Below are 12,500 nucleotides of genomic sequence, written 5' to 3' on the forward strand. Positions count from 1 at the left end.
TAAGCGTCTCGTATGCGTCATCATCTTGACAGGTGTTCTGTTGTTTTTGATTATGCTGGCTTTATGCCAGCACGGGCTCTTGCTCATAGAGCAGGCCGTAAGACAGGTGTTCGGTTTAATACAGTTACTCGTGCCAGTCATAAAGTATGTATTGCCATCACCCGGGGACAAATGTTCCCGTCACGTATTCATACACGGCACTGCCTCAGCATATTTATACGTGGCCAGGTTAGAAAGCCAATTTACATGCTAGACAAATTACGACCTTGCTTTTTATCCAACGCTATTAAACAAAACACTTGGAATAGCGACTGTACGCGTGTCCCACACAGACCAACAAGTGTTTTAGATATATCCAGTTGTTAGTAATGATCGAGAAACTCGATTTGCAATTATGCCTGGTGGAAACGGCAAGTGGAGACTGTAAATTAAATGGATGAATCACCTGGAACTATTGCGCGTTGCTTTAACACTGACAATGTATATAAACAATATAATAATGTATACAGTAATTTATAAACCAAAACAGCTTTTTTGTCGCATAATGAAATCATTTCTTATATGCAAATGGAAACCTACAGGAAGCAGCTAGATCAGCACGTCTTTAAATTAAAGACTTAGCATATCATTAGCAAAGGCGAGATGTGATAAAAATGCCATGATACTGATGATTTAAGAGGCAATGGTAATGTTTTTCAAATGTTCCTTTTTCCTTGGTTCCCTTCAAGGATTGAAATGTTAAATATCTTAAGAAAACAGTTCAGTCTGACTTTAATATATAGTGCAGTCGCAGGATAATATTATTTCTTCATATTTCGTACGAGCCCACTCTTCCAGCTCACGCAAATCAAGGAATACTATCACGAGTGTAAGACAAATTACTGTCAGGTTGGCGTTGCTATTTCTTGAGCATGAATTTTACATTACAAAAATAGTTCCATAGAATGAACCGATATGTTCTGTTTGGCAGCATTCACAATCATAACAGTCATCTTTCTTCAAAAGGTAATCATTAACATTATACTCTGAACACATTCAGAGCAGGATACCTAAACTTCTTCAGGCATTTAACTGATATTATTATACCATCTGTTCACTGTCGATTTGTCTCAAACTTCTGTGCAAGTCTGATGGCAAAAATAACAATTATTTAAGATGATTGGGAGCTTTGCGATTTTGGCAGCAAATACACAAGGGAAACATTTTATCTCTGAATGATTTGGAATACGTTTACTTTTGTCATGGAGTTTTGCAATAAAATTTCCAGTAGTCAATATGAATCACGAAGAGCGTCAAATTAGAGCGAACTTCCCTCTGTTTCTGTTAGAGAATGAATAACCTAAAACGTTATAATTCTGAGTGCCAATCAACTAACTTGACAAATCGCGATGAATGATGTCTCTTCTTTGTTATGAGATTGTGCCGAGGGACATATAAAACAGATAAACACATATTCAACTCTAAATTCTCGTTATCAAAATACACTGTCGTACATGTGACAAAGGATGCATAAATATCTAACGCACAAATTCATGCAAGTAACGCATTTAGAAAACCATTCAATCAAGGTATGTCGCGGCGATGGAAATATTACAACGGAGGGAATGGATAAAGTTGGTAAGTAAACAAATCTGGCTCACGAACATAAATTATTAGACACCATCCACGAAGCCTACCGCAATGGCCCCGAATATAAATTGCGGGTGCGTCACTTACAGATCTACCTGTTGTACCTTGCCGATCTATATGCTGAATTGGATAAGCATCAGTAAACAAGATACGCAAATGAGAGCTAGTTTGTTTAAGGGAGCTAGGAACGCGGATATATATATGCGAGGATATAAACAATGGAGTTTTATTTACTGGCGTGTACATACAACAAGAGACAAAGCAGCAAAGGCTACCGACAACAGTAAACTTGTGATGAATGATGTGAGTAAATCTTCCTTACCTTACAGCTCTACTCATTATAGCCTGACAAACTGTGGGGCCCGTCAGTGTACTTTTCAATCGAGTTTTGTGTGTTGGAAAGCGAGTCATGAGGTAGAATACCAATAGGAAATTATTTTCATTGGACATTAATAAACAAGTCTTTTTACAAAGGAAAAACTGAGACTTAATGAGTCCTTCCCGTTCCGCTCTTTTCTATTGAATTTAGTTTGTCGATCAACTTACAGACTAATTTCATCAGCCAAAACCCGCCCCTCCCTACCACTCTCTCTCTCTCTCTCTCTCTCTCTCTCTCTCTCTCTCTCTCTCTCTCTCTCTCTCTGAGCATCGGAAGGACTTTGAGGACCTTCACGCGATAATGTAGTTACCATCTACTTAGGCCTTGAAAGAAAATATTACGTTTGTTTATAGGAATATAAATATATATATAGCCTATATACATATACATATGTATATATATATATATATATATATATATATATATAGAGAGAGAGAGAGAGAGAGAGAGAGAGAGAGAGAGAGAGAGAGAGAGAGAGAGAGAGAGAGAGAGAATTGTTGTTACATAAAAGAAAGGCTTTGTGATAATCACAAATATTAAGACAAATATAAATAAAATATATATATACATACACACACACACGCACATATATATATATATATATATATATATATATATATATATATATATATATATATATATATATATATATATATATATATATAGTGATACAGGGCACAGTGAAACACTACAGGAAACATATTCAGAGGAAGACGGACTAAAACCACACATCACTATGCTGTCTTATTCATTTTATAGCCAGGGCACTCCAATATCAGGAATCACTCAAAACAATGTAAAACCTACATTGAGAACAAAGATTTAACCATCTTAGAGCCGTTATTTATAAAAAAACTTGTACCATCCTTAAATATCATACATCTGCTAGTCAATTGTATTTAGCTTAACTTCTTACTGTGGTGGTTTCCTTCCATTTAGTTCCTTAGAGGCCTGTCCACGCTAGGAAACATTGTTTGGAAACAAAGTTTGCAAACTGTTTGCAAACAGTTTGCAAACAGTTTGGAAACTGTTTGGAAACAAAGTTTACAAACTGTTTGCAAACCGTTTGCAAACACTTTTTACCTTATATTTCTTTCCCATCCAGAATGGAAAACATTTAGTGTTTCTGTATGTATATATGTATGTATATATATATATATATATATATATATATATATATATATATATATATATATATATATACACACATGTATAATGTACATATATATGTATACGTGTATATATGTATGTGTATATATAATTACATATATACACTTAAACATTCATACTTATACATATGTATATATGTATATGTACATATACATACACGCCAGAAGCAAGTCAGCATGACATGTTCCTTTTTCTAAAAACTTCCTCACCCATCTCTTCTTCTTTCTTTTATCCCCCTCCTCGAGTGCATTACAACTGCCAAGTAAAATACAGAGGCTACTGCACCAGCAGGCGTCCTGACGACAACTGAGGTCTGGACAGGAAACATTGTTTGCAAACAGTTTCCAAGATGTTTGAAAACGGTTTGCAAACTGTTTACAAACAGTTCCGAAGAAACTGTTTTCATAGAGTTTGCAAACTTTGTTTCCAAACAATGTTTCCTAGTGTGGACAGGCCTTTACTGTCTCACCCCTAGGTTGGTTGTGTTTTTATTTTTATTTATTTCATTCTTACTCTGTAACATTTTAAATGTATTCTAAGACTGTACTTATAATTGATTTTTATCTTTTCTTATGCAAAGCACTGAGGATGTAATTCTGTAAATAATTACGAAACGTTGCCTATAAAATAAATAAGACAGCCTAGTGATGTGTGGTTTTCGTCCGTCTTCCTCTGATTATATATATATATATATATATATATATATATATATATATATATATATATATATATATATATATATATATGTGTGTGTGTGTGTGTGTGTGTGTGTATATATATATATATATATATATATATATATATATATATATATAGATATTAGAGAGAGAGAGAGAGAGAGAGAGAGAGAGAGAGAGAGATAGCCGGATAAATGAGTTTTTATTTTGTCAAATAAACGCGAGACTTTTTTAGACACAAATATTAAGACAAATATTGTTTAAAATCTAATTCACTATACCTTAAGAATAACTTACACCCAAGGGGAATCATAAGTAAGAAGAGAATGTGCTACGACCATTCTCTTGATAACCGAAAGGTCAAAGTCGACTACTCATAGCTGTATCTGAACCCAAGACCTAGGTTCGAATCCTGACAAAGGCAGGTGCACTTATCACTTATATTCCCTGGGGTATAATTAACTCTCAAAGTACAGTAAATTCGATAATAAATTATACTGGTATATATATATATATATATATACAAGATAGTAAAATAAGATTACAAAGAGCAGGCGTGGGATAGTAAAGTAAAATAAGATTACAAAAAGCAGGCGTGGGATAGTTAAAATTTTTCATCAATGACCAGTAGATTTTATAAGCCATTATTCTTGAAAAGGGAGAAAGATAGAACGAGGAAAAAAAAGGGGGAGGGATTTCGTTACAGTAAATTCATTCATTAATTTTATGATATTGATTTTCCCTTGGATTAGCTTCGTTCTACACAACAAAAAATCAGAAAATGTGTATAGAGAGAGAGAGAGAGAGAGAGAGAGAGAGAGAGAGAGAGAGAGAGAGAGCTGTTAATGCCATTTTTATGAAGACGACTTCCTCAGCCGAGGTTTACTATCTTGGGACGAAGACGGCCAAAGACTCGAGTAATTTGACTGCAGAATCCTTTTCTAATCTCTGCCGCAGAATTTCGCCTGAATGGCGCTGCCTGGGAAAGGTGATGTTATTAAGTTAACCAGGATCGTAAATTCTATCCAAAACTTCGGGAAAAAAAATGGATAAGCGCATTATCACTCTATCATTTAAGGTCATTTTTCTAGTGGATGAAAACTACGGTTCTTATGTAAATGAACTCGCTGCTAGGAGGGGCGGGGAAGGAAAACCGAGAAACCAAAGAGGACAAATAAAAAAAATAAAAATAGGGGGAAGGTTTCAGGGTATCATTTACGGCTCACTAAACTCCTCTCCGGGCTTTATTTACGAGTGTTGCGGCCACTCTTGTTGCAGGGGCCTTTCACCAATACCCCATTTGCAATTGCAGGAAGGAAGGGGAGGGCGAAAGATGACCCCACACCTCTTTTTTTCTTTCCTTCTTTTTTTCCCCCCTTAATCCAGAGCTTACGACCCAGAACTTTTCCCGGAGACTTTCGACGTTACATCCTTGCATAGGCTGGCCTGGAAAAAATGAGAAAACCACCACAATGCGAGATCTGCAATAACTCGGTCATCATAGCGCTATTAGTCACTCTCACCGCCAGGTGTCTCCCACGATCACACATATATCACTCAACAGAGGACGGTTTATATGCTTTTAATCCAGATTACATGGCCAACCTCAACACAGCAAGTGACCGCCTCCTGGTCTGAATTTTTGCATGGCCCGGGATTAAAGTGTTGATTTTGCACTAAAGCTTTGGGCTATGATGCCATTTTTCATCTTTATAGATTTTAGAATCTGCTTCATATGGCATGGCTGTGTGGTTGAAGAAAACGTTATATGTTTTTCATATTCGGTCCCGGATTCTTCAGATACGTCTGTGATCTCTTCTCATTTAATGGAGTTCCAGAGCGACTTCTGAATTTAACCTTTTCTACCAAGGTACATACTTTCCGGAGGCTGTATCTTACTTTATCAGAACTTTGTTTCTTCCTCTGCAGCTTACTTAAGGAGTGTTTGAGATTTTTATTTTTATATGGTGAGTATCATCCGTCACTGATTCTAAGGTAAGGGTCTAAGAGAGCAAAGGGCAAGGGTCTTAGCATGCACGTGCACGACGAAGACTGCAACGAATCACCTGTAATAGGTAAGACTGTCACCGTTATCGTTATTCACAAGATGATATTTTATGAACATTTCTGCTACTTTTCTTGTTCCCCCTGCTGTTTATCAAATTCTGAGAACAAACGTATACTGCCCAGCTTAATGTATTACGTGTTAAAAAAAAAAAGACAGCTAGATTTACTCGGAATTAGTATGATGCCAATCATGAAAGAAATTATAAGACTTGGATATTGCTCTATAAATTTTGAAAGGAAAATTCAGGCATCGATAAATATAAGGAATAACAGTGACATCCTACTATAGTCTTTTGAAAATAATTTGTGACTGAATGTCGGAGAGATAGATAATGCAGTTTATCTTATGAGCCTCAGCGATGTTAGCAAATCAAAAAAGAATTGTATGGTAATGAGCATAAAAAAGAGAAGATTTTATAAAATGTGAAAAGGAAAAGAAAAATACAAGAAACTCAAGTAGGTAAACGATTGCATTATAAGCATACTTTTTTGTATGCATTAGTGTTGTTAAAATGTTACTCTTATCGATACACAATGCTAGATACGAAGTACTAAATGGGAGAGGAAAGGCATTTTTGTCATGTTTTGAATTTCAACCTGTAATGTAGAAGATAATGACTAAAATTATTTTGCATGGTCCATTCTATTTCAAGGCAAAACCAGTTGCAGCCACTGGCAATTAGGAGTTCGACTAAAAATGCTAAGAGTCATAACTCACATTCAGAGAATTGTTGTATAACTATATGACAGTCATAAAAGCGTCATACACACACACACACACACACACACACACACACATATATACTGTATATATATATTGATACATACACAGACACACACACATACACAAACATACATATATATATATATATATATATATATATATATATATATATATATATATATATATATATATATATATATATATATATATGTGTGTGTGTGTGTGTGTGTATGTGTGTGTGAGTGTTTGTGTAAGTTAAAACACGTACTAGAGAGTCCTATATTTTTTTTTTTTTTGTCATTACCTTTATCAGTAACTTTGAAACAATGGTTGTTATTCCAAATTAAGATCAATGATCAACGTCTGATGAATAAAGAGCAAATCCGGTTCTTAATAGTTAGCCTTTGCCACATTTTATTATCCGCTGTGATTCTCTCCTGGCCGCAGGTAGTTTAGATAACAACTAATGTTCTTTTGTCGTAAGAGGAAGAGTGCCAGCAAAGACTTTTATACCCGTCTCCTCTCCTTCCCCTCCACATGCCACGGGAACACCAGGACAGCAACGGCGACATTTTGTGGAGACTAGAGCGGGTAAGTCAATTTCCATGACCTAACCTTGATATTGAGAGCACTGGCATATTGCCCTCCTGGCTACATTTTCAGAGTAATCATATTATAATAACCTCTAGGCGTGATATGTCTACTATAGCCAAGTCCCAGAACTTGCTCAGTTCCCATAGTACGTGGGAGCATTTACGATAATGATAGGAACTCCTCCTAAACGGTATAAAGACAATCTACGGCTGATGTGGTATACACCAAGACTTGAGACTTATAATGGAGCGTTTAAGTCTTCTGCTGATGGTTTCCCAAAAATCCCTGATCTCTAGCGACAGGCTATTTACAGAATGAACAACTCTATCTATAAAATTGTCTGCCAAGTTTATATATAAAAAATACAGCTACTAAAGTGGACCTTATGAGTTGCCTATGAATGACTGCGTTCTTGATTGCTGCATCAATTAAACATTCGCAGATAGATCAAGTTGGACAGTTAGACTAAAAAATGTCTTACATTAATTACATTTGGGTCCACATCTTACTTTTCTTTTAAACAGCATAAGCCGCGTCTCGTAATATTATTCCCGGCATGATAGTCTGTGAAATAAGAAATTTTTTAAATCGACTGTATATCTCGAGCTAATATGATAATCATTACCAGCCTTGTATTAATAATAATAATAATAATAATAATAATAATATTATTATTATTATTATTATAATTTGGCAGCAGACCCTCTTTCAAACAGGTTCTATTGAATATTATTGCTGCTTCAGCTGCATTTATTTTGTAGAAGACTTTTCTATTTTCCTTATTGCGGACTTCTCGTCAGTGGAGGTGCGTGCTAACAGCTCGCCTATATTTGTCATTTCATGGGGGAAAAGTCAAAATCTGGATTCTGCTTCTTTATATATTCTATACAGTTAGTTATATACAATTGTTGCCGCGACGCGTTTCGACAGACTCTTCTGTCATTCTCAGCGGGAGCTAGTAGAGGACTGGCAGATTGCATAGGTCCTTCTGAATTTATACACGGGCTTCAGCGGGGGGTCATGGATGGCGAATTCTGATTGGTTGCAGTCAGCGAACTTCAAGCCAAATTTCTGTGGCGAAGCTCGATCCTGACAGATCTTCGCAACCTGGGAATGTCATTCATTCCAGCGTTCCCATTGGCCTGCCGTTGCGTGATGTCATGCCGGCTGACATCATCGGTAGTTTGGCTGCTATTGGGCTGCGGATGAATGATGTCATTATCTACTCTTTCTGTCGTAGTCGGGGGATTGTCTCGAAGGGCGCCTCGCTCATCAGGGCCATCTCCATTTTCAGGTTGTCGTTTTCAGGTATTCGTTGGATTTGGTGGGTGTTCTGCATTATTCTTCTTAAATTCGTGGGTAGGAGCGATGCCTCCTGCGTCGTATTCATTGTTGGTTTTCTCTCGGCAATGAGGAGCGCCTCTAGCAGGCGCAGACGTCGAGGGTCGGCGGCTCTCCCGATTATACTTATATTTTGTATAATACTGTCGCGGGAGATGGAAATATTGTGAGTAGCACGGGCGTGGTTCATGATGGCACCCTCCTGGGCGTGGCAGGAGATCCTTTTGACAGACGCATCGTGGTCATTCCAATATAAGCGCCGGGGCATCCTCGGACAGGACATACAAATTGGTAGACCACGTTCTTCTGCTTGAGGGGTTCTCTTGCTGGCGGAGAGGGGTTATTCTTCATCACCAGATCACTTCTGCTTGAGGGGTTCTCTTGCTGGCGGAGAGGGGTTATTCTTCATCACCAGATCACTTCTGCTTGAGGGGTTCTCTTGCTGGCGGAGAGGGGTTATTCTTCATCACCAGATCACGGGTGCGGCGGTTCTTATGATCTGGTGATGAAGATTAAACTGGATTCCGAGCCATGGGAATCCAAGGAAACGAAGAAGCAGATTCTCTAGCAAAAAGTGGGTTGCTACACACCAACGTTAGTATCAAAATCAGCCCCTCACTCACACAACTGAAAAACAAGGCAGCAGCACACTGCCAACTACAGGAAGAAAGCAAAGTCAGAAGAGCTGTTTTCGGTGGTTCAAAAACCGCCAAGTGGTACATAGACACTGTAAACCTAAAACCACACAATATAACCAAAGACATGTCACGGGCCCTAGCAGTCATAATCCATCGGCTAAGGCTAGGATACCTGTGCACATGGCAAAGAATAGTAGACAATCCTCAACCATGCAAGTACTGTGAAACAATCCCAGAAGAACCCTGGAACACTACCTTCTTGACTGTACAGAAACAGAACAGCTAAGAACAAGTTATGAAGGTAATGAAAGAACAGCTACCCAAATAACAAAGCACATACTGACAAACATCCATGAATTTGCAGGCTTCCTATGCTCCTACCCACCACCAAGATAACTCAAGAATCCATACCTTAAACCACCCACCCTCCTTCCCTATTCTTAAATCAGACTCAACAGACTCGACCCAGACAACAAATAAAAATCCATACCACTCATCTCTAAATACTGACTTTAGAAATCACCCTTCCCCTATCATTCCATCCATCACAATCAACACCCAACAAATACACAAAACACATACAGACACAAGAATTAGGACCGGACAAGGAATATGGCTTTGGATCACCACCAACTAGCATACTAGCTACCTGTGCCTACTACTCAATTCTTCCTTTTTCCATCTGTTGGCCTCCCACTAGCCAACACTCACTGCTATCGTATTTTATCCTCATCTGATGGGTACCTTAGGGTTCAAAGAGGTTGCAACCTTGCCTGTTAAACCTTTTCATTTCAAATTTTCACCCCACCAAAATCACTTTCATGTATCATAATAAAGTTTTCATTAACCTACCCATCTCACAGACTCATCATCAACATATAGTTACGGGCTGCTCTAGAAGCAAGAGCCCGTGCTGGCACAAGGCCAGCTAAATCTAAAACAACAACAACAATCTGCCAGTCCTCTACTAGCTCCCGCTGGAGAATGACAGAAGAGTCTGTCGAAACGCGTCGCGGCAACAATTGTATATAACTAACTGTATAGAATATATAAAGAAGCAGAATCCAGATTTTGACTTTTCCCCCATGAAATGACAAATATAGGCGAGCTGTTAGCACGCACCTCCACTGAAGAGAAGTCCGCAATAAGGAAAATAGAAAAAGTCTTCTACAAAATAAATGCAGCTGAAGCAGCAATAATAATATTATTATTATTATTATTATTATTTCACCAAAGTAGAAAATACTGACCGAAAACTCGCCCTTTAATGGGATTCCATAGTACAGCACCACACAGAAAAAAATAAAATACAAAGAAAGTTAAAAAAAAAAAAAGTTTTAAGTCCAATTCATAAGAAGACGAATCGCCTGTGAGCCACGGTGCCCAGGGAACCAGAGAAACCTTCAACCGTGGGAGCCATCCCGTCACATGAATCTAGGAACATTAGACGACCATTATAGGCCTTTTGGTCCGATGGGGTGCGCATGCGTGTCCATGGGAAACTCCCTCGAAGTTGCCCTGGGCAACGCACCAACGTAGTAACGCCATAACTGTTAAAGAGCCAAGGGAGTCCTGTGCGTCTCAAGGGAGGTAATGGAGCTATTGTTTCTTGAACGGAATAAATAGGGATTTGCTCTCTCTCTCTCTCTCTCTCTCTCTCTCTCTCTCTCTCTCTCTCTCTATATATATATATATATATATATATATATATATATATATATATATATATACAGTATATGTATACATATACAGTATATATATAATGTATATGCACATATAAATATACATATATATATAAATAAACATATATGTGTGTATACTTATGTATGTATATATTTATGTGTGTGTATATATATATATATATATATATATATATATATTTTTTTTTTTTTTTTTTTTTTTTTTTTTTTTTTATCCATCACTTTCTTTATATTAATATTTGTTTATATTTGAGTCCCTCACTTCCTTTCTATTTACATTTTTTTTATATTTGAGTGCATCACTCGAGAGACTTGTTTTTAAAAAACTGGATCAATCGTGACTGCAAATGAACGGCTTTCAAATCGCGATAACATCGTTATTTATAACTTTAAGACCTTACATCTTTCTTTAAATTGAAAAAATTCTATGTGAATTATGCCTGTTTATCAATTTTTGAAAAAAAAAAGATTGAGTAGTTTTTGTATTTGCAAAAATGTGCAGTATCTCCATTTTTTTTCTTTTGCCTCAGTTCCCCCCGTATGCCCTAAAATGTTTCTATCAGGTCTCTGCGGTATAAAATCACAAAGCTATTGTTTGCATTAACTTACGTTGTGTTACAATGACTTATGGAAATGACTTATGGAATAGGGATAAAATTGCGCTCCAAACCTTCCCCCGCCCCCACCAATCCTTTTTCTTCAAAAAAATAAAAAATGTCCAAAAAATAGTCACTCAGTTACTAAGCATTCATAAAAATGCCATGGTGTACCGTATGTTATCAATAATTCTAACAAGTTTGTGACTAACGATTAATGATGAAGTTAATGGTAATGGGTCTAAAATAACTAAATATTTTCAAAAAATTTATGTCACACATAGCTACGAAACATTAATTAACATGCATATGTTAATCATAATCCATACAGACTTGTGAATAATGATTAATAATGAGGATAATGTTGAATAAGGCAGAAAAAATAATCACTACTGAAAAAATGGAAAATGGCAAAATACAGTTTTACTCACCAAAATCTGAGTAATTCTTTTCTTGCTTATTATCTTGGTAGAGTAGTCAGTTACATTAACTCATAGACAGGCTAGGAGTTGGGCGAGGACGGCCATGTTAAAGAGACTTACGCCACAATTAGCGTTTATAGTACGCTGAGATGACAGAAGGATAGGGATATTGCATAGCCTGCTGTAAGCCAATGGCGGAACAGAGCCAGTCGCCGTCACAGAGTTTGGAGCTGGGAGCCACAGTTATTTTTCAACTATGCTGTTTTTGTTCAAGGCGAGAGACATCATTTCCAACTTGCTTTCCATCAACAAGAGGTTTCCTGAGGCGCTCTCAAGTGTTGTGACTTGCTGTAATATTTTAGCTTCAACACTGCGAAATCAGTATGGCTGACATCCATCCAATCAAGGTGTTTGGCTGGAAAAGGTGGCAGAAGTTGTGTTTTCATTGACACACTCGAGAACAACCCATCTTATTTTCCTGGTGTAGGCATTCCTTCCTTTCAGACCTTTTCTTGCTGTTCCTCCCTCAGACAACTCTTCCACAGCAATTGAAGGTAACAAGG

The 12,500-nt window shown here is 37.2% G+C and overlaps 1 long non-coding RNA gene across 1 annotated transcript in view; it reads right to left on the reverse strand.

Annotated features, from left to right (window-relative positions):
• LOC136845788 (uncharacterized) overlaps positions 1 to 12,500 on the reverse strand; it is a 236,683-nt gene that overhangs the window by 223,483 nt on the left and 700 nt on the right. The window contains exon 1 of the long non-coding RNA XR_010855258.1: positions 11,947 to 12,500. This exon is cut by the window's right edge and continues 700 nt beyond it. This is a non-coding gene — a long non-coding RNA (uncharacterized lncRNA). The remainder of the gene's footprint in view (positions 1 to 11,946) is intronic.

The sequence above is a fragment of the Macrobrachium rosenbergii genome, chromosome 14 (genome assembly GCF_040412425.1).
Source record: "Macrobrachium rosenbergii isolate ZJJX-2024 chromosome 14, ASM4041242v1, whole genome shotgun sequence".
NCBI lineage: Eukaryota > Metazoa > Arthropoda > Malacostraca > Decapoda > Palaemonidae > Macrobrachium > Macrobrachium rosenbergii.